Genomic DNA, 24,932 nt, shown 5'->3' with positions numbered 1-24,932 from the left:
AGCAAAGTCCAGTCTAGCCTTTTTATTCTTGATGCTTATGAGTTGCTTGCACCGTGCAGTGAACCCTCTGTATTTACTTTCATGCAGTCTTCTCTTGGTAGATTCGGATATTGATACGCCGACCTCCTGGAGAGTGTTGTTCACTTGGTTGGCTGTTGTGAAGGGGTTTCTCTTCACCATGGAGATTATTCTGCAATCATCCATCGCTGTTGTCTTACGTGGGCACTCAGGTCTTTTTGCATTGATGAGTTCACCAGTGCTTTCTTTCTTTCTCAGGATGTACAAAACTGTAGATTTTGCCACTCCTAATATTGTAGCAATTTCCCAGATGGGTTTTTTCTGTTTCGCAGCTTAAGGATGGCTTGTTTCACCTGCATGGAGAGCTCATTTGACCGCATGTTTACTTCACAGCAAAAACTTCCAAATGCAAGCACCACACTTCAATTCAACACCAGGCCTTTTATCTGCTTAATTGAGAATGACATAATGAAGAGATTGCCCACACCTGTCCATGAAATAGCCTTGGAGTCAATTGTCCAATTACTTTTGGTTTCTTTAAAAACAGGGTGGCACATGTCAAGGAGCTGAAACTCCTAAACCCTTCATCCAATTTTAATGTGGATACCCTCAAATGAAAGCTGAAAGTCTGAACTTCAACTGCATCTGAATTGTTTTGTTTAGAATTCATTGTGGTAATGTCTATAACCAAAATTAGAAAAATGTTGTCTCTGTCCAAATATATATGGACCTAACTGTATGTTGAAAACATTCCCATCAAGCAACGCTAGTGGCAGGGGGCAAGCTACCTTGTCCAACCAAGAATGATAGATGAGGGAGACACACACCAAGTACAGCAGAGTCAGGGGTACACTGTCAAAAGCCTGTGGTTGATGACTGGATATTTTTGACAAGGAGGGCAAAGTTTTAAAAGATGATCAAGCAATATCTGGCTGAAAAAAACAGCATACTCCCTAATTCATCTGCGACCTTCAGCTATTGGGTCTCAAAGCTTGACATCTGGCATGAGCTGCACCTCTATGCCAGTGTTTCTCAACTCTAGTTTTCAAGACCCACCAACAGGTCATGTTTTCAGGATTTCCTTAGTATTGCAAAGGTGATGGAATTAATGCTTGAGCAGGTGATTAAATTATCACCTGTGCAATGCTAGTGATATCCTGAAAACTTGACCTGTTGGTAGGTCTTGAGGACTGAAATTGAGAAACACTGCTCTATGTTGATGGTGTTGTGTCCTGCCACTAGCGTCTTGTCTAAGTGGGTTTTTTGCCTGAGCGGGCTTTCACCTGTAAATAGAAAATGCTGACAGGCTCACTGTGATAAAAATTAACAAAGCTTGGATTAGCCCCAACTTTTCCACCACACCAGATGACAGCAGCTTATAAAGTGTTTTTAATGTTCAATATTTGAATGAGGCCCACCAGTTGTTGCCTTTAAGAGTCTATGGATGATTTGATGATCATACTTATAACTTTTTCTTGGCTTTGCACTATGTGAAGAGCCTTTATGAGTGTAGACGTGCCACTAGGGTTGAGCGACTTTTACTTTTATAGGATCGGGTCGGCCGAAACACGAAACCCAATGCACTGCATTGGGTTTCCAATGGTTCCCAGGGTCTGAAGGAGAGGAAATTCTCCTTCAGGCCCTGGGATCCATATTTAAGTGTAAAATAAGGAATTAAAATAAAAAATATTGCTATACTCACCCTCTGACGCGCCCTGGTACTAACCGGCAGCCTTCCTTCCTTAGAATCAGCGCGTGAAGGGCCTTAGATGACGTCGCGGCTTGTGATTGGTTGCGCCCTGCTTCTTTCCGGCAGCGTTCCTTCCTAAGAATCAGCGCTTGAAGGACCTTCGGTGACGTCGCGGCTTGTGATTGGTCGCACGAGCGGTCACATGGGTGGTCGCATGACCAATCACAAGCCGCGACGTCATCTAAGGCCCTTCATGCGCTGATTCTAAGGAAGGAAGGCTGCCGGTTAGTACCAGGGCGCGTCAGAGGGTGAGTATAGCAATATTTTTTATTTTAATTCTTTATTTTACACTTAAATATGGATTCCGATACCGATTTCCGATATTGCAAACATATCGGAACTCGGTATCGGAATTCCGATACCAGATTCAGAAGATCGCCGACCTCATGGCCGACCCCACACAGGGGTCGGGTTTCATGAAACTCGACTTTGCCAAAAGTCGGCGACTTCTGAAAATGGCTGACCCGTTTCGCTCAACCCTACGTGCCACAACTACACTTTAATTTTTTTGAGGCACTCCAGTTGATGCCTGCAAGAGTGTATGGATGACCCTGCTTGTAATTTTTAGCAGGCTGTCCACTTAGGTCATAGCCTTTATGAGTCTAGGAATAGATATGAGCAAATTTGATTGGGTCAAGGCTTATTTGTCAAGCTATAGCACTTACCGAATAAGCTGCAGAGGGAACCCGGCTTCCTGGATAGTTCCGGCTGATCAGTTGTTCGGCTCCGCAGCTACATGTGTTGTGGCTGAGTGACAGCAGGGCCGCGCTTAGTAACCTGATGTTTACCCTGGTTACCAGCGTAAACGTTAAAAAAACAAACACTACATACTTACCTTCAGCTGTCTGTCCTCCGGCGCTCTGCTTTCCTCTGCACTGTCAGCGCCGGTCAGCCGGAAAGCAGAGTGGTGACGTCACCGCTGTGCTTTCCAGCTGGCCGGCGCTGACACAGGATGCAGGAGGAGTGCAGAGAAGCAGAGTGCCGGGGACAGACAGCTGAAGGTAAGTATGTAGTGTTTGTTTTTTTAACATTTACGCTGGTAGCCAGGGTAAACATCGGGTTACTAAGCGCGGCCCTGCGCTTAGTAACCCGATGTTTACCCTGGTTACCAGTGAAGACATCGCTGAATCGGCATCACACACGTCGATCCAGCGATGTCAGCGGGAGATCCAGCGACAAAATAAAGTGCTGCACTTTCCTCAGCGACCAACGATCTCACAGCAGGGGCCTGATCGTTGGTCGCTGTCACACATAACGATTTCATTAACGATATCATTGCTACGTCACAAAAAGCAACGATATCGTTAACGATATCGTTATGTGTGACGGTACCTTTAGACCCTGCACCCCAGTCTAATCAGGCCTAAAATGATTTTGACAACAAGAATTCACTTTCTAAAGAAGCATAATGTAAAACTAAATGCTGTGATAGCTTCTAACAACTATCCTTCTCTGATTTTAGGTATTCTACTCTTAATGAAAGAATTAGGAATTCTTGAATAAATATTTATTTAACTTATTGAATACTTAATATTGGCAAATCTAAAACTATGCACATTTGATTGAAATTGGATTTGGCACATTGGATTCTGAGCATTCACATAAACTATCACTCCTTTATCATGACAAGTGAACTATCACAGATCATTTTTCGTATTTCATATATATGTGAAGTTCTAGCGCAAGTCTGACACTTTTACGGGATTTCCCACTATATGCTGAATATGCAACACTTTTTAGTTTTGTTGGAGAGAGACTGTAATCATAGTTATATGACAGATTATTGGCCCATATGGCATCCATAGAAAGCTGAATGGGTCTGTATGGCTGTTGTTCACTCTGATCACATTGGAGGAGTTGATGGAGTTTTTAGAACCATACCTCATATGACAAAGTGATGTTCACACATAAAACATAACAACGTATGGTAAAGTTTGATGGAAACAGATTTCCTTTTTACACAGCTATTCTTGGATGGAGTAAAAATATCACAACATTTGGGGATGTAATCATGACTGTTACTTGCTGCATCTGGCAAATTCTAGGGAAAATATAGTTCAAAGTCAAGTGAATGGATGGTTTCCTTCAGTGCTCATGTGATTATTATGCAATGAAATGGAATTACAAGCTCAGACTACAGCCAGAAATGATGATTGTCCTCGTAAGTATAAAACCTGTTGGTTTCTTAAATTACACCCCCACCGGACATTTTTCCGCTCAAAAACAGTGACAATACCAGATTATTTCCTTTATTCAGTAAGTAAAATGGAGGGATGAGACAACAAATATTGTATATTACTGAAACAGTCAGATAGATTAAAAATACATTTGCTATGAGTTAGATCAGTGAAAACATTCAGTCCATTAATGAGCATCTGTCTATGAATGCATTATCCATGTGTTTCTTTGCTGATAAACTTCTGCAAGGATTAACATTGCCAAGAGAAAAATAAAGGAACAATCAGCTGTGCAATTATAGTATTATATCAGTCTCTGGTGAGAGATTTTTTAATGTTTGCGAATAATAGTAATACAAATTTAATTTTGGTAAAGTTTCCTTTCACTCCTCTTCCATTTTGCATTCTGTAGACAATAAGAAGTAGAACATTTGCAGACAAGTTTTTAAAAACATAGATATACGGTACAATACAGTTGCCTCTATACTAGTGTAAGGGTCGCACAGGCCGAGGTGTTCTGTTGTGAGCATTAGCACAGTGACATATCGCTAATAGCCCACCGCCAATATTGGCAGATTGTGCAGCTGTTATGGGGCCTGGGAGTCTGAGGGTCCTGGATGTAGATACAGTTGAAAGCAATGATGGAGGAGGGAGCATCAGCTGATGCTCCCTCCTCCATCATTCTTCCTGTGCATTGCAACTGCTGAGCCAAGCATTGCAGACCACACGTTCCTGAAAGGGGGAACAGGGAGAGGTGAGAATTTTTTTCTAATCAATGAGTATCTTGTGGGGGTCATCATGCTACAAAAAAATGTGGTAAAATATTTAATAACATCTTGCACAATCTGTGTGGGTCTTAAGATATTGCCAAACTACAGATCCCATCATCCCAACCTGTCCAAGCATGATGGGAATTGTAGTTTTGCAACAACTGCAGGGCCAGGGTATTTTAATAAAAGGAGGCCCATGCAAATCCTGATAATAGAACCTGTCATCACAATTTGTATGATCCTCCTTTTTTAAATTTTGCGCTAGCGCCTTCCCTTGCTGGAGACCGCCACTGGCTTCCTGCAGCGGGGCCCTGCTCCTTCCTCATGTCCCCCTGCTCCACTGCCACCCCCCACCCCAGTAAGCCAGGTAAACTACATTCGGACTATAAAATCCACCCCCATTTTCCACCAAATTTTGGGGAAAATAGTGCATCTTATAGTCCGAAAAATATGATGCTTTACTACATGGGTTTTTATTCCCATAAAGAACCCCTTTGGACCAGCATGTGAGGTGCATTTTACACTTACTCAGGATGGTCTAGTAATTTTCACTTTTCATTTCTGCTCTCCAAGTTGTTTAGACTCCATTTTTCATAATGCTTTTTACTTGCATTTCAAGAGGTTGTCCACTACTTGGACAACCCCTCTTCAATTGCTAGATTCCCCCTATTAAATAACAACAGTCTATACTCACCTTGAGAACCTTCTAACAATGATAGCACTGGCTCTCCTGGGGCTCATGTGTTGTTGTTATATCATGAGAGCCCTGCAGCCAATCAGTGGCCACATCAATCTCACTTCCTTTGAATGAACCTGACACCCAGAAGTAAGTGCTGCTGCTCTCTGACTTTTTCCAAATGTCTATAACATCCAAAGGAAATAAGAGTGTCAGACTAGACTGTGGAATGCCCTACCAAAAAAAAGTAGTAATGGCAGACTCAATAACAGCTTTTAAAAAAGAACTGGATGATTTTCTTGATACCCAAAATATTGAGTTGTAGTTAATTTTGTGACAAAATGAACAACTGGTGGAGAAAGGTTGAATTTGATGGACCTAGGTCTTATTTCAACATATGTAGCTATGTGAATTGGCTGCTGATTACCTGAGGGCTTGCGTGACGTAAAATGTTCATACTGAGAGAGCCAGTATTGTCATTGCTGGAATGGCCCCTGCACTTGAGGTGATATTATGATGTTGCTATTTTATAAGGGTGAATTTGGCAATTGATAAAGGGTATTACGAGTAGTGGACAAACCCCTCACTAAGCTTCTTGACTTGCTGAACAGCACATGCTCAGTAGAAATATTATCAACCTCAGTTCAATGACTGTGATATCGGTGATGGCATGCTGTACATTTAGGCGATGATTTTGCAACAGAAAGGATAACACAAGTAGTATTAAAAATTGAAACACTTTCAAAATGACAACTAATGTTCTTCAACTTTCTTACTTTTGTATTTTAATTACAAAGAAAGTTGTTCTTCAGTAATAGGAAAACCCCATTAATGTACAATGCTAGTCAAAGTCCGTCTGAATTTACAATATGCACATTCCAATACGAAGAAGGAAAGCCATTGCGTGAATAAGTGTGTCCAAACTTTTGACTCGCACTGTAAGTTGATAAGGATTTTTGTATATTTATCCTCTGCATTTATTACTGTTATTTTAACTTTCAGTTACAAGATAAAATATTCGACACCATTCAACATCCTCATCAGTTTACTATCTAATAACTTACTCCAGTGTGTAGAGTTACATAAACGTACATAATATCTTCAGGAAGATTTTCATTTCTAGCTGAAAATAGGGTCTGTGAGATATTTAGAGGCAGACACAGAAGTCTTTGACTTGTTTAGTGGAGCACTGCAGTATTTTATGCTCCCTAGCACCAGGATACAATCATTAATCACTATTTAGAATCAATCTGTAGGCATTTTTAAAAGCTTCAGAGTGTTGATCAATAATAATAAACCTTGTAGGCTTTTTGCTGTGGGAACACAATTTTGGTTGCACGCTGAATTAACCTTTATTTTGAAAAGGTTAGTTGGCACAACATAGACTAGGGATTGTAAAATCTCCAGCAGAGCAAAACCTATATAAATCACATCAACTAATTGCACACATTACTTAAAGGGAACCTGTCACCCCGTTTTTTGAGATTGAGATATACATACTGTTAAATAGGGCCTGCGCTGTGTGTTACTATAGTGTATGTAGTGTACCCCGATTCCCCACCTATGCTGAGAAATACATTACCAAAGTCGGCGTTTTCGCCTGTCAATCAGGCTGGTCAGGTCGGGTGGGCGTGGTGACATCGCTCTTTTCTTCCCCAGCTTTCCATTGGTGGCGTAGTGGTGTGCGCATGTCAAGAGTTCCGAATCCCCTGCGCGCACGTGAAGCAAAAGCGCGCGTTCTGCGCTATTGCCCCTGTCATCGGTGGGGGCGGCCATCTTCCAGGGGCCGCGCGTGCGCAGATCGAGTGCTCTGCTGCACGGGGCTTCAGGAAAATGGCCGCGGGATGCCGCGCGTGCGCATTAGAGATCGCGGCGGCCATTTTCCCAAAGCCGAGATGCAAACTCGGCTTTGGGAAAATGGCCGCCGCGATCTCTAATGCGCACGCGCGGCATCCCGCGGCCATTTTCCTGAAGCCCCGTGCAGCAGAGCACTCGATCTGCGCACGCGCGGCCCCAGGAAGATGGCCGCCCCCACCGATGACAGGGGCAATAGCGCAGAACGCGCGCTTTTGCTTCACGTGCGCGCAGGGGATTCGGAACTCTGGACATGCGCACACCACTACGCCACCAACGGAAAGCTGGGGAAGAAAAGAGCGATGTCACCACGCCCACCCGACCTGACCAGCCTGATTGACAGGCGAAAACGCCGACTTTGGTAATGCATTTCTCAGCATAGGTGGGGAATCGGGGTACACTACATACACTATAGTAACACACAGCGCAGGCCCTATTTAACAGTATTTATATCTCAATCTCAAAAAACGGGGTGACAGGTTCCCTTTAAGTGATGCTGGTCTGGACTTCCTACTTTTTTTAGGGAAACATTTATTCCAATTCAAAAATTGCCCATCTGGAAACATTCCCAGAACACCCCCACCCTGAAAAAAGTCCAAAACACCGTAATACTTACTCCCTAGACGTGTGCCATTCTTCTAATGTCAGCACTGTGTCTCCGAGTGGGCACGTGCCGTTGTTTTTATCACATGACCCCTGCAGCCAATCAACAACTCCTGATCAGCTGCAGACTTCACTATTAAGTCAGAGCAGATTTCTGCTCTAATGGAACAGTGAAGGCTAAAACCCCTTTCATTCCACCTGAAGCTTCCAATATTAATATCATCTCCGTAACATGATGGTTCATTGATTAACATTATTGCATTGCAATGCAAAGATTCTGGGTTCAAATTGTTTTATTAACAACATTTGCTTAGCATTTGAAGGATCCTCCCATATTTACATGGGTTTTTTTTCCGGGTACTTTGGTTCACTTCCATACTCCAAAGACATATTGATTTTAGCATCTGAGATTGTGAGTCAATGAGTGATGCCGATATCTGTAAAGCTTTGCAGAATATGTTGGTGCTATATAAGCAACAGAAATAAATAATCTTCAAGGTCTCTCAAGTACATTTAGCTAAGGCTCCTAGGCATAAGCTACACAGAAAGGCATTATCTACACAAAACTGATGGGCTTCACATAAATCCACAATGACATCACCACTTATTATTGCAACGGTACACAGTTAATTTTTTGTGAAATCTATAGAGTAGAGGTCAAACAATGGAGAATTGGCTAACAATCTCATGGGTATAAGCCTGACAGATGCCAGGTGAAAAAGTGATCAAGCATGTTAAATTCCAACTTGCCCCATCCTTTGTTTCTGCACATAAAACCATTCTGCCAGAACACTCTGCCAGTGGCTTATTTACCTCTCCCGATGAGATAAACATGCTTGCTTGACCAAGCTGAACATGCCTATTTATAGTGGTGAAATAACTGCCAGCATTTGAAGGAGAGCAATCTCATGTAATTCCCCAGGTTTTAGCTCACCATACCCTTTCAGTTAGCTGCTGGCTGTAAAGGCTGATTTTACATTAATTAGCTATGTTCTTTTGTGCATACAATTTTGACCGATCATGGTAAAGTTTTCAGCCAGTGGTTGGCCAAATCCAAACTATGGTCAATCGAATTAAAAGCTGAATGGACATATAAAAATATATCAGGGACCAATCATGCAAGAAGAAATCAAAGCATCATGCAAGGAGTCTCTTCCTCAGTGGGGGCTAATAAACTTGTTAATGAACATTAAAGGATTGTATACTAGTGATGAGTGAACATGATCTGTGATACTTTATAATAATAATCTTTATTTTTATATAGCGCTAACATATGCCGCAGCTCTTTACAGTTTGCACACATTATCATTGCTGTCCCCAATGGGGCTCACAATCTAAATTCCCTATCAGTATGTCTTTGGCATCATTCAAGTATCTGGGTACTCGGAAATGCTTGGCACTCATCGAGCATTGGCTGGTGCTCAGACCGAATGCTCGAATCCCTACCACGCATGTTTGGTGCCAGTTACACAGCCAATAAACATGCAGGGATTGCCTGCCTGTAATTGTAATGCTGCAGCCATCTTGGTAGTGGCATTACTCTGATTGGCTGGCCGCATTACCTCATCAGAGCGTATAAAACCACTGGTGCCACCACGCTCAGCTCAATGACGCCATTGCACAGCTCAGGGGGGACAGTTGTGATTGGAGGAAGAGAGCAGTTGTCCAGGCCTGTTGTAATAATTATATGGGTACTACGGAATCTGATAGCATGGGATAAAGCCAGTCTGAGAGCAAAGTTGCGGCAAAAGATGTATTTACTCAAAACAGAAATGTAAACAGAATTAACACAGATACTTCTGCAATTGAAAAGAGGTCCTCAGCTCTATATAGAAAATGCCCAACAGGATAGCGAACAGAACATAGTACAGATATTCCTGCTATAGTAGCGAGGTCCTCAGCTCTATATAGAAAGGACTGGGAAGTGGAAGTGCTGATGATTGTGCACGTAGATGGTGAAGACTAGGGGCAGGTGCAGCTGTGCCTGCTGCTGGAGAACAAGCAATACACCCATCCGCAACACATAGCTTCCTCTCCTACTTTGCAGGGAGGTATGGGACACCACTCCTGAAGCCACACCAGTGAAAACAGGAAGTCAGTAGGATATCAGATAATGCTTACCAGCGCCACCCAGTCTTCCACACTCTCTAGTCTCATGACCCAAGAGTCCGGATCACTTAATCCTCACAGTGATCCTCCTCCCTCCCGCCATGTTGAGTCCCAAGAGATCAGTGATCCCTCACTAGGACACTCTGAGGAGCTCTTTACATCATAATTTCTTGATGGTGGTTTTTCACCCTTGATGTTCCAAGAGGGTCAGGAGGACATGTTGTTTAGTGATGCACAAAATATAGAGCAGCCACGGTAACAAGAAGATGATGATGGGGAATTGCACATTTTGTCTAAGGAGATAAATAAAGATGAGATACAGTTGTCAATAAGTGAAGCTGTTGATAAATCACCAAGTCAGAAGGACTAGGGTGTGATGATGGAAGACAAGTTGGTGGATGACAAAGTCACTGATCCAACCTGGGATACTGGCATGCAGAGCAAGGCCAGCATTACTGAGCGGGAGGCATTGGAAGCACTGCAACAGGTAGTAAGAGGCAGTGGGGTAACCAGATGGAGAAGGCTGGCAACTGTTTCGCAGAGCACCAACACTCGTGAATTTCTGCGTCAAAGAGATAAGTGTTCGCCAATCTGAGATTTTTTTAAAGAGAGTTCTTAGACTAAAAAATAGTCATTTGCAACCTTTGCCATGCCAAGATCAGCAGGGGCCTGATCACTAAGAGCCTAACCACCATCAACATGATCAGGCACATGTCATCTAAGAAAGCCAACCCAGTGGGATGGACGTCTGGGTCCACAATTGGTGCCTGCGGGTGACACTACTGCCTTTTCCTCTATGCTAGGTGCTTTCCAATCTCCTGCCCATGACACTGGAGCAGATGCCTTCCACCTTGCACCTGTCCTTGCACATTCTGGGGCACCATCTTCAGGCACTTTTAAATCCACACACAGGCCCAAATGCTAAACGGTCACATTTCAAGACTGCTTGCTGTGGAAATGTTGCCATTTAGGCTTGCAGACATGGAGGATTTTTGCTGACTCATGGTGGCAGCCATTCCTCCGTACTCGGTCCCCGGCCAACACTATTTCTCCATGTGTGTTATCTTTGCCTTGTACCATCATGTGTCCAGCATCATCACCCATGCCTTTAACAGCGCACTAACTGGGATTGATCACTTAATGACCAACACATGGACAAGGGCTTGCGGCCTTGAACGCTACATGGGAGCACATTTTTCAGGCCGGGGCTGAGTCTGACCCTGGCATGGCAGATGTGCTCAGGATGCCGAGGAATGCTTGACCTACTTCTAGCAGGGTTTCCTACACCTCTTACACCAGTTACTGTACCCCTTCCTGTTCCTCCTCCTTCTCCATCTCCAATGTGCTATCTCAAAGAATGTCGTCCATGTCAGCTGCAGCACTGCCTCATTGAAACAGCAACAGGCTTTGCTAAAACTAATTTGTTTAGGAGACAAACTGCACAACAAAGAAGAGTTATGAAAAGGAATAACAAACCAGACAGATCTGTGGCTCTTGCTGCTGAACCTAAAACCAGGCATGGCCGTGTGTGCTAATGGCCGTAATCTGGTGATGGCTGTGAAGCTTGGCAAGCTCACACATGTTCCATGCTTGGCCCAGATGTTCAACTTGGTAGATCAGCAGTTTTGAAAACTTACCCATTTTTGCCAGAGCTTCTGGTCAAGGTACACCAAGTCGGAGTCCATTTCCACAAGTGAGCTACAGCTGCCACCACTCTGGCGGTACTGCAGCAGCACATGCAAATGCCAGCTCACCGACTGGTGTGTGATGTCACCATGCTCTGGAACTCCACACTGCACATGCTAGCAAGGCTTTGTGAGCAGCAGAGGCCAGTTGTGGAATACCAGCTTCAACACGCCCGTCGGTACACTGGTCAGCCTTCACATAACAACTGTACAGTGGACATGGAAGTCTGACATTTGTGCAGTTCTCCAAGACGTTGAGGACTTCACAAAGATGTTGAGCAGCGATGATGCCATAATCAGCACAATGATGCTACTTCTGTGCTTACTTAAAGGGAAGGTGCCATCAAAAAAAAAATTTTTTCAGAAATTGTAAAAATGTAAAGAATTAATGATTACATTTTCTTAAAAGATATTATCATTTGTTTATAATTTAGTAAAATATGAAAAATAATTTGAAAAGTTTTGGAATTTCCACTTTTAAACACTAGGGGGAGCAGCTGCTGAAATTTCAGAAAAACCTAGTGTACAACTAGCTCACATTACTGCACTGCAGTAATTATGGGCGGAGTCTGCTGACGTGTGTGATGTCTCCTCTCCTCCCCTTATGAGTGTGTCTGCTAAGGGATTAGAGAGGATGATATTCAGGAACCAAATGAGCAGCCATTTTGTTGGTGACTGCAGAGTATGGCTGCCGTCACACTAGCAGTATTTGGTCAGTATTTTACCTCAGTATTTGTAAGCCAAAACCAGGAGTGGAACAATTAGAGGAAAAGTATAATAGAAACATCTGCTCCACTTCTGTATTTATCACCCACTCCTGGTTTTAGCTACAAATACTGAGGTAAAATACTGACCAAATACTGATAGTCGACGGCAGCCTTAGGCTACTTTCACACTAGCGTTGTTGGCTGTACGTTGCAATGCGTCGTTCAGGAGAAAAAACACATCTTGCAAAATTGTCTGCAGGATGCGTTTTTTCCCCATAGACTAACATTATCGACGTATTGCCACACGTCGCAACTGTCGTGCGACGGTTGCGTCATGTTTTGGTGGACCGCCGCCACAAAAAAAGTTACATGTAACGTTTGTTTGTGCGTCGAGTCCACCATTTTCGACCGCGTATGCACGGCAGAAACTCCGCCCCATCCTCCCCAGACCTTACAATGGGGCAGCGGAAGCGGCGTAAGACTGCTTCTGCTGCCCACGTCGGACATTTCTTTCACAACATGCGTCAGTACGTCGGCCCGATGCACTACGACGGGCCCATACCGACGCTAGTGTGAAAGCAGCCTTATACTGACAAGTAGACAGTCACCGAGGATGGCAGGCAGCAAGGATTCTGGGAGATATGTGGTGGAGGGAGCAGGGTGACAGCAGCACAGAGTATTTCAGGAGAGCAGTGTGCTGGTCTATGGGGGCCCCCTGTTTGGTGCGCGGAGCAGCCAGGGATTGTACATAGAGCGCTGTCTTTTATACACATGGATGGACCGTCTGCTCCACAGAAATCCAGGAAACATTTCTGCGGATTGATGGCCTGGTCTGATCCAGACTTTGCATGCAGACCCCATTCCCCTCCTCAGATCCTGTCTTCTCCATCCTGTCCTGGCGATGTGTGAAAGCGAGGCGACAGGCGCAGTCCGGGGTGACGCTGGGAAGGAAATGTAGCCATATAGTAACGATAAAAATGAGATCCCTCTCTTCAGCTACCTCACCAGCCTTCCCCTGACTACACCTAACTGGAGGTCATGCTGCCCCCTCTATTACCCCAGACCCGCATGCAGGTGCTCAGCCAGAACCACCATAGAATGGGTCCGCTTTCTGAAGATAATACTGCCATAGTGTTCTCACATAATACCGCCATATAGATCACACATAATACTGCCAGTGTTCTCACATAATACCGCCATATAGATCACACATAATACTGCCATAGTGTTCTCACATAATACCGCCATATAGATCACACAATACCACCAGTGTTCTCACATACCGCCATATAGATCACACATAATACCACCAGTGTTCTCACATGCCGCCATATAGATCACACATAATACTGCCAGTGTTCTCACATAATACCGCCATATAGATCACACAATACCACCAGTGTTCTCACATACCGCCATATAGATCACACATAATACCACCAGTGTTCACATACCGCCATATAGAGCACACATAATACTGCCATATAGATCACACACAATACCACCATATAATTCTCACAATACTGATCAAGCATAATACCACCATACAGATCACATAATACCGTCATATAGATCTCACGTAATGCCATAATACAGCATGACGCCCGCAGCTCCTGTTATCGCACGCATTGAGTTGTGTGTGCAATGGGGAAAGATATGCAGGGGGAAGAGGAGTGCATAGAAGAGGATTAGATACACGGATCACCAGACAGTATCACACAAGAGAGCATTACATACACGGCTTAGCATATCACACAGTATAGGATTAGATACACGGCTCAGCATATCACACAGTATAGGATTAGATACACGGCTCAGCAGACAGTATCACACAGGAGAGGATTAGATACACGGCTCAGCATAATATCACAGGAGAGGATTAGATACACGGCTCAGCAGACAGTATCACACAGGAGAGGATTAGATACACGGCTCAGCAGACAGTATCACACAGAAGATTAGATACATGGCTCAGCATAATATCACACAGTATAGGATTAGATGCATGGCTCAGCATAGTATCACACAGGAGAGGATTAGATGCATGGCTCAGCATAATATCACACAGTATAGGATTAGATGCATTGCTCAGCATAGTATCACACAGGAGAGGATTAGATACATGGCTCAGTATAATATCACACAGTATAGGATTAGATGCATGGCTCAGCATAGTATCACACAGGAGAGGATTAGATGCATGGCTCAGCATAATATCACACAGTATAGGATTAGATGCATGGCTCAGCATAATATCACACAGTATAGGATTAGATGCATGGCTCAGCATAATATCACACAGTATAGGATTAGATGCATGGCTCAGCATAGTATCACACAGGAGAGGATTAGATACACGGCTCAGTATAATATCACACAGTATAGGATTAGATGCATGGCTCAGCATAGTATCACACAGGAGAGGATTAGATGCATGGCTCAGCATAATATCACACAGTATAGGATTAGATGCATGGCTCAGCATAATATCACACAGTATAGGATTAGATGCATGGCTCAGCAGACAGTATCACACAGGAGAGGATTAGATACAGGGGCCAGCAGACAGTATTACACAGGAGAGGATTAGATACTTGGCTCAGCACAGTGTAGTGATAGATGCACGGTCTGATGTCCTGTGAGGAGCTACAGTGAGGCAGGGTCGGAGCAGCACAGAGCCCCCCATCCCCCTCTGTTACCTCTCTGCAGCTCCTGATGGAGGACATCAGACGGCAGCATTCCTTCACCCTCTCTAGGGATTACAGCCACACACCAGAGGACAGGGAACGGCCGCTGAGTGTGAGGGGAGACAGATGGAGCTGCTCCTCCAACAGCACAGCTCAGTCACAGTGGAGCTCACAGATATACTCCACTGTAGGCTGAAGCAAGATGGCGCCGATCTCCTGCCTCTGCTGTGATGTGGAGACCGCCCAGGGGGCGTGGCCACATCAGAGCAGAGAGAAGCTGAGCTTATAATTGTAGCTAATGGGTCGCCTCCCGACCGCAGCCTCCTATGTCCAGGGCTGCCGTAATTTGCACAGTGTAAGTGTCGTGCTGGGACTCTTACACTGCTGCAAAGCAAAATGGCAGCGCCCAGTGCCTGCAAAAATAATTAATAATAAAAAATATATTAAAGTTAAAAAAATAATTTTGTATTAAAAATAATTGTTTATGTAAACAATTATTTTTAATACAAAAACAAAATTGCGGCACCTTCCCTTTAAACAATCTCTCCTGATAATTAAACATGAAGCTTTGCATGCAAATCAGGTGGAGAAAGAGGAAGACAAGAGACAAGGAGATTCCACCCAGCCCAGCCTCATTTCATTTGCTCAGCATGGATTAGGTAACTATGAGTATGTGGAGGCTAAGGAGGAGGAGGAGCAAGAGCTGGTTAATAGTGCAACAAAAATTTCATCAGATCTTTATTTTGCTTATATATCTACTTATTTATTTTGTTAGAAAATGTTTTATTAATCCATGAAATAATCTGTTTAGCTTCAAAGTGTGAGCACCATTGTTACCAGCATCTGCGCTTTTGAGGAATGCCTTTGGGGATGTGTGTGCATAGAATTGCAGAAATTCCCTTGTCAATATTTAAGGATCACTGATATATTTTGGCATACGCATCTACATAAATGCAGGGTAAGCACATTCTTTACTTGGGATGCCGAAACCTGGATTCAGTATGCATATTTTGTAGATGGCACACATTAAATATACACAAATGGTAAATAATTATGATTGTTGACTATTACACTTTTTAAGGCACAGATTGGATGTATTCTAAGCACCTTTGCTGAAGCCCTTTTAAGTGGCGAAACACGTGTTATTACACTTCTTGTTTTCTCCATCCAACCTAGTCCAAATTATGTGCATATGACAATGATTGCTTTTGCTTTTGTCCTTTATTTTCTTTTGCAGATTTGTTTTATTTCTTTGCATAGCTCTTTCAAATATTAATGATATTTATTCTGCATTTTACTTTGTTTGCTGTGGTCTCTTTGTCTTCAATTTTTCTGCATGCTGAAACTTTTGCAGTTTTTTTTTATTTTTGAGGATAAATGAGTTATGGTTATATGCTTACTTTTATAACTGTACCTTGTTAGTTTGTTGTACGTCAGTGTTCTTTGAACAATCATTAGTTACTGTGGGCTACCACACATTTAACAATTGCAGGAACACACATAAAAATACTGTAAATTCGCTTTACCACCAAATCTGCTTTTTATCAGTATTTCTTTGCTGGCAGGTATGTGTAAAACCCAAGTTTATGAAATTAGTTCTGGACTCATCAAAATCTTGTTGTGGATAAAATGGCGAAATTTCGGGAAACAGAATGAATCATGTCTTATAATGAAAATGCTCACTCATCCATGGCTACCCCTATTTTACCTGGCTATGTGCCACAGACATGACTTGCTCCAAGGTTGCTGTTTTACAGCCAACCTGGCTCTTTTATTGCTGTCAGGAACCAAGTAAAGCTGCTGAAATTGAGCAACTTAAAATATCATGGAGGGAACTTGATTCAACTCAATTATAGGTATGAGTCCAAGAGGTATTGTTTCTTCTTGCAGAGAGTGACATGCTAAGCATGTTGAGATGAAGAGACTTTCAAACCACAATGCTCCTCTGGGAAATATGCAAATTGTCTCTTCAGAGAGGAAGAGGATGAGAACTCTAGTGCCACCTATAGGAATTAGCAATCCTAGAAGTCAATGTCGACCCTTTAATGAGCCTTGTGACATCTGATTTTGGTTTTTATACTGTCATGTGACATGGCTGGTTAAAGGGTCAACATTGACTTCTAGGATTGAAAGTTCCTATAGGTGGTACTAGAGTTCTAGTCCTCTTCCCCTCTGAAGAGACAATTTGCATATAGGTATGAGTAAAAGTTGCCTTTTGGGGGAAGAAAAGGCATTTGTGCCACTTTTCTGTTTATTATAAATTTAGCAACTGTGTTAATGGACTAATTAAACTGCATGATATGATGGTGAATATGTTTACTCTATGATATCATAAATTCAAATATATTTGTCATTTAATGCGCATTCTTAGAATTTTTTCGTAATATATTTCTACTAGATAATTATTAAAGTTCAACAAATCTGAAGGTTTTAGAGTTGAAGATGTTGAGATTATCTCATTGGGCTCCGAAAATATTGAAAGAGACCATCACCAAGGCAAAGACCGGCGATTCGTTAAATAGAATGTCACGAAATACACAATGACCCAATGGGGAGAGTCAGTCAGTGGACAGCACAACAAACACACAATGGGATGGAAAAGACTAGAGGAAAGCCCTACCAATAGGAAAATGAGGGATGGACGACCCCTGAGCTCAAACCTGAGCCTGTCCCTGCACTCCCCTACCTCACTAAGTGGGTCCATCCCCCCCCCCCCCCGCCATCAGGAACCTCGTTCCTTGCTGTCACCTCATACTGCCCTGGCTAGTGAACTGGCTGGAAAGGGCGCTAGCCTCACCACTGCAGATGGTACAAACACAAGGGACAGTGACAGCTCCCAGACTTAGCTTCTAGACTCTGCTGCCAAGCTTCACACTGCAGATGACACAGAAACAGAACTCCAAACTCCAGAAGTAGCTGACACCAGAGAGCTGCAACTGCACAGCTGGTCTCCATAGAATAACGCTATCACCAACAGTCAGTTGATGCATCAGGTGACCATTTAAAGGGTGGTGGGAGTGGTCACCACCCACATCAGCTGACCTAGCCACTCTGCAGTTACAGCAGAACCTGAAAGGAAAAAAAAAAACATTTAAAACGTTGTGGAACGAGAGCTGCCATGCATCCAAAGTTGGATTGTGGCATAGAAATTGTATTTTGCACATTTATTGCAATTTGAATATTTGTACAGTGTAATAAGATGTGAATGTGCTAATGCGGTAAGGATGGAACCTTTATTTTTTTTTAGAATTTATGTGTATCAGCCCCTGGGTCTTGAAGGGTTAATCACAGTTGCTGTTATTGAAGAATGTCGACCTTTCAGATTCACAAAAGTTCTACATTTGGAAATAAGATGCATTATATGGCTGATGAATGGGTTATCTGTTCTGACACAGGAATGTATGCATATTCACACTTGAGTAGCATGAAAAAGCAAAAACCTGCTTCACACCTAGAAATTCATTTCAGGCTCGTTACACAGAGAAAGTCATGCATGTTTAGATGAAATGAGAAGGGACACTCAGGGGAACTGTTCTCTCCTGGAATCTTCCCATTTATAATGATAATAAACCATTCTGAATTACATAACATAGCCCCACATGTATACTAGGAAACATATTTAGCATCATATATTTACTTCAGCCATGGCATACAAGCTCTGCGATGAAGACACTTAGCTGTGACACATTATATGGGATGAGGCATTACGGCTTTCAATGATCTATTCATCTGTTTTTGACAGAAAGAAAACTCTTAAACCTGTCATCATGATATTTTGAAGCTGTTTATTTGCTTACATTTACACAACTGTTTTATATTCTATATCTACAACTATGCCACTGTTTTAACACCCTTACAATTATTCCAGAAAATGAAGTATTTCTCCCAGAAAATTGTTGAAATTACACATTCTGTTATACACAAGTTTATTTCCTGTGTGTGCATTGGAAAAACACAACAAAAACAGAGAAAAAGGGAAAATTGGGCATCATTTCACTCCCCAAATTGTTGCCACCTAAGGCTACTTTCACACTGGCGTTTTTTTGAATATGTCGCAATGCGTCGTTTAGGGGAAAAAACGCATCCTGCAAAGTTGTTTGCAGGATGAGTTTTTGCCCCATAGAGTAACATTACCGACGCATTGCGACGTATTGACACACGTCGCAATCGTCGTGCGATGGTTGCGCCGTGTTGTGGCGGACCGCCGGGAGCAAAAAACATTAAATGTAATGTTTTTTGCTGCCGACGGACCGCTTTTTCCGACCGCGCATTCGCGGCCGGAACTCCGCCCCCACCTCCCCGCACCTCACAATGGGGCAGCGGATGCGCCAGAGAAATGCATCCGCTGCACCCTTTGTGCGGCGCATCAAACGCTAGCGTCGGAATCTCTGCCTGACGCAATGCGATGGGGAGATTCCGATGCTAGTGTGAAAGTAGCCTTATCACAACTGTGGTAAACATCTTTGTTTCAAGCATGTAATACTCGACAAAACTCACCTGTGGCAAATAACATGTGTGCAATGTGAGAAACACACCTGAAACCAGATAAGAAAGGAAGAAGTTGGCTGAATCTTTGCATTGTGTGTATGTGTGTCACACTAGGTGTGGAGAACAAAACGAGGAAAATAGAACAGTCTGAGGACTTGAGAACCAAAACTGTTGAAAAATATCAACAATCTCAAGGTCACATGTCCATATCCAGAGATCATGATGTTCCTTAATCCACATTGTGCAACATAATCAAGAAGTTTACTACTCCAGGAACTGTGGCCAATCTTGCTGGATGGGAATGGCAGAGAAAAATTGATGAAAGGATGCATTGCAGGATAGTTCGAATAGTGGAAAAGGAGTCCCAAACAGGTTCCAAAGAAATTCAAACTGCCCTACAGGCTCAGGATCCATCAGTCGTCAGTGCCAAACATCTGATGACATTTGAATGAAGTGAAATGCTGTGGCAGGAGACCCAGGAGGACCCCACTGGTCACACAGAGACATAAGAATCTAGACAGCAGTTTTCCAAAATGTACACGAGTAAGCCATATTCCTTCTGGGAAAGCGTCTTGTGGGTGCATGAGAAAAGATAAAGTTTTTTTGGGTAAGCACATAATTCTATTCAACAATAAATCTAATTCTACAAAAAAAAGAACACAGTACCTACAGTCAAATATGGTGGAGGTTCAAATATGTTTTGGGGTTGCTTTGTTGCCAATGGCACTGGGTGCCTTGACTGTGTGCAAGTCATCATGAAATATGAAGATTACCAAAAAATGTTGGGTCGCATGTAGTGCACAGTGTCAAAAAGCTGGGTTTGCTTCCTAGTTCTTACAGCAGGAAAATGACCTCTAACACACTTTAAAAAGCACCAAGAAATGGATGGCAACAAAGTGCTGTAGAGTTCTGGAGTGGCCAGCAATGAGACCAGATCTAAATCCCATTGAACACCTATGGAAAGATCTTAAAATTGATGTTGCGAGAAGGCAACCTTCAAACATGAGAAACTTGGAGCAGTTTGCAAAATGTAAAAAAAGAGTGGTCCAAAATTCCAGTTGAGAGGTGCAAAAAGCTTTTTAATTGCTATAGGGTGCGATTGATTGCAGTTATTTATTCCATAGGGTATGCAACCAAATATTCACTTGAGGGTGCAAACAATTTTGAGCTGACCAGTTGGGGGGTTTTGTGTCAAATTATGTCAAAGTTGCTTATTTTCCTTTATTTTTTATGTGGTTCCACTACTTACAAAGGAAATAAACATGTGTATAACAAAACATGGGTAAGTGCAATAATTTTGTTATAGAAATACTTATTTCTTTGGAACAATTTCAAGGTTGTTAACACAGAATGCATCTATCATAAATAATGAAACTTCTTTTATAGAACTATTTTAAATTAGGGTACTGGTAAAAGGGCCTTCAAATAATGTGTGATATTTGATATCAAAGAGGTAGACGTCTGTTTAACATGTTTTATATTTCATCTATTAAATACTTTTTTTTATTGTAATCCAAATATCACAGGCCTTCAGCCAATAAATTTTTACAATCATTTATAAAAAGAAATGGTGACAGAAAATTAAATGCTTATCAACATGCCTAATCTTAACCCCTTCCTGACATGCACCGAACTAGTACTGCTCTGCGGGAACTGAGTTCCCGCAAACCGCAGTACTAGTATGGCGGCACTATCGCGCGGCCTCACAGTGAGCGCCGCAGCGATAGCGTGCGGTTGTCAGCTGTATATGACAGCTGACACCCCGCAACAATGCCCACGATCGGTGCTAGCGCTGATCGTGGGTATTTAACCCCTCTGATGCCGCTGTCAGTAGTGACAGCGACATAGAGGGGCATCGCACAGGGATGGGGGCTCCCTGTGCTCTCCCACCGGAACAACGCGATGTGATCGCATTGTTCCGGTGTTCTGGAAGGAGTACCCGGATCCAAGATGGCCGCGGGGCTTCTTCCGGGTCCTGAAGTGAGGTGGCTAGCCTCCTGCACTGCCTGTCAGATCGCTGATCTGACACTGTGCTATGCACAGTGTCAGATCAGCGATCTGCTCTAATATAGTGATGTCCCACCCTGAGACAATGTTAGAAAGTAAAAAAAAATCCCCAAATAAAAAAAAATAAAAAATTCCCAATAGATCCATTTATTTATGTAAATAAAAAAAACAATAAAAGTACACATATTTGGTATTGCTGCGTCCGTAACGACCCGCTCTATAAAACTGTCCCACCAGTTAACCACTTCAGTGAACACCGCAAAAAAAATAAATAAAAAACGAGGCAAAAAAACAACGCTTTATTATCATACCGGCGAACAAAAAGTGGAATAACACGCGATCAAAAGGACGGATTTAAATAAAAATGATACCGCTGAAAATATCATCTTGTCCCACAAAAAAAAAACACCATACAGCATCATCAGCAGAAAAATAAAAAAGTTATAGTTCTCAGAATAAAGCGATGCAAAAACAATTATTTTTTTATATAAACTATTTATTATTGTGTAAAAGCGCCGAAGCACAAAAAAAATATAAATAAGGTATCGCTGTAATCGTACTGACCTGAAGAATTAAGCTGCTTTATCAATTTTACTACAAGTGGAATGGTATAAATGCCCCCCTAAAAGAAATTCAGGAATTGCTGTTTTTTGTTCTTTCTGCCTCCCAAAAATCGGACTAAAAAGCGATCAAAAAATGTCATGTGCCCGAAAATGGTACCAATAAAAACGTCAACTCGTCCTGCAAAAAATAAAACCTCACATGACTCTGTGCACCAAAATATGGATAAATTATAGCTCTCAAAATGTGGTGATGCAAAAAACATTTTTTGCAATAAAAAGCGTCATTTAGTGTGTGACAGCTGCCAATCATAAAAATCCACCCAAAAAACACTATAAAAGTAAATCAAACCCCCCTCCATCACCCCCTCAGTTAGGGAAAAATAATAAAATTTTAAAAAAATCTATTTATTTCCATTTTCCCATTAGGGTTAGGGCTAGGGTTAGGGTTAGGGCTAGGGCTAGGGTTAGGGTTAGGGTTGGGGCTAAAGTTAGGGTTGGGCTAAAGTTAGGGTTAGGGCTACATTTACGGTTGGGATAAGGGTTGGGATGTGAATAGGGGTGTGATTAGGGTTATGGTTGGGATTAGGGTTAGGGGTGTGTTTGGGTTAGGGTTTCAGTTAGAATTGTGGGGTTTCCACTGTTTAGGCACTTCAGTGGCTCTCCAAACGCAACATGGCGAACGATCTCAATTCCAGCCAATTCTGTGTTGAAAAACTAAAAACCAGTGCTCCTTCCCTTCCGAGCTCTCCCGTGCGCCCAAACAGGGGTTTACCCCCACACATGGAGTATCAGCGTACTCAGGACACATTGAACAACAACTTTTGAGGTCCAATTTCTCCTGTTACCCTTGAAAAAATACAAAACTGGGGGCTAAAAAATAATTTTTGTGGAGAAAAAAAGATTTTTTATTTTCACGGCTCTGTGTTATAAACTGTAGTGAAACACTTGGGGGTTCAAAGTTCTCACAACACATCTAGATAAGTTCCTTAGGGGGTCTAGTCTCCAATATGGGGTCACTTGTGGGGGTTTCTACTGTTTAGGTACATCAGGGCCTCTGCAAATGCAACGTGACGCCTGCAGACCAATCCATCTAAGTCTGCATTCCAAACGGTGTTCCTTCCCTTCCAAGCTCTGCCGTGCCCCCCAAACAGTGGTTCCCCCCACATATGGGGTATCAGCGTACTCAGGAGAAATTGGACAACAACTTTAGCGGTCCAATTTCTCCTGTTACCCTGCGGAAAAAAATTGCGGGCTAAAATATCATTTTGTGGAAAGAAAAAATGATTTTTTAATATTCGCGGCTCTACATTCTAAACTTTAGTGAAACAATTGGGGGTTAGAAGAGCTCACCACACATCTAGATAAGTTCCTTAGGGTGTCTTCTTTCCAAAATGGGGTCATTTGTGTGGGATTTCCACTGTTTAGGCAAATCAGGGGCTCTCCAAACTCGACATGGGCTCCGATCTCAATTCCAGCCAATTTTGCATTGAAAAGTCAAACGGCGCTCCTTCCCTTCCGAGCTCTGCCATGCACTCAAACAGTGGTTTACCCCCATATATGGGGTATCAGTGTACTCAGGACAAATTGTACAACAACTTTTGGGGTCCAATTTGTCATGTTACCCTTGGAAAATTAAAAAATTTGATGCAAAAAATGATTTTTTGTGAAAAAAAAATGATTTTTTTTTACGGCTCTACATTATAAACTTCTGTGAAGCACTTGGAGGTTCAAAGTGCTCAACACACATCTAGATTAGTTCTTTAGGGGGTCTTTTTTCCAAAATGGATTCACTTGTGGGGGTTTCCACTGTTTAGGCACATCAGGGGCTCTCCAAACCCAACATGGTGTCCGATCTCAATTCCAGCAAATTTTGCAATGAAAAGTCAAATGGCGCTCCTTCCCTTTCGAGCTCTGCCATGTGCCCAAACAATGGTTTACCTCAGCATATGGAGTGTGGGCGAACTCAGGACAAATTGTATGACTTTTGTGGTCCAATTTCTCCTGTTACCCTTGGTAAAATAAAACAAATTGGATCTGAATTAAAAATTTTGTGAAAAGAAGATAAATGTTCAATTTTTTTTAAAAATCCAAAAATTCCTGTGAAGCACCTGAAGGGTTAATAAACTTTTTGAATGTAGTTTTGAGTACCTTGAGGGGTGCAGTTTTTAGAATGGTGTCACTTTTGGGCATTTTCTGTCATATAGACCCCTCAAAGTCACTTCAAGTGTGACTAAAAAAAATGGTGGTCCCTAACAAAAATATTGTTTCCAAAATTGTGCTAATGTAAAGCAGACATGTGGGTAATGTTATTTATTAACTATTTTGTATGATATGACTCTCTAATTCAAGGGCATAACAACTAAATTTTTAAAAATTGCAAAATTTTCAAAATTTTTGCCAAATTTCCATTTTTTTCACCAGTAGCTGCAAGTCAAATCGATTAAATTTTACCACTATCATAAAGTACAATATGTCACGAGAAAACATTCTCAGAATCACCAGGATCCGTTGAAGCGTTTCAGAGTTATGACCTCATAAAGTGACAGTGGTCAGAATTGAAAAAAAATGGCCTGGTCAGGAAGTTGAAAACAGGCTTCGGGGTGAAGGGGTTAAAAGTACTTATTTAATTACAGTTTTATCTTAAATTCATTTTTAAAAATCCTGACAGTTTGCAACTTTTATACTGGTCATTAGACATTTTTCAGTAGTCATTTCATTGTCATTACAGACAGGATAACAAATGTAAATTACACCTATATGTTTAAAGAGGATCCAGCATTCACAATAAGCAGTGCTCTCTTCTCTCGCTCCTCTCACCCTCCCTGCACAGTGACCTCT

The sequence above is a fragment of the Ranitomeya imitator genome, chromosome 4, assembly GCF_032444005.1.
Source record: "Ranitomeya imitator isolate aRanImi1 chromosome 4, aRanImi1.pri, whole genome shotgun sequence".
NCBI classification, from domain to species: Eukaryota; Metazoa; Chordata; class Amphibia; order Anura; family Dendrobatidae; genus Ranitomeya; species Ranitomeya imitator.
The sequence above is the reverse complement of the archived record's forward strand: the minus strand, read 5'-3'. Positions refer to the sequence as shown.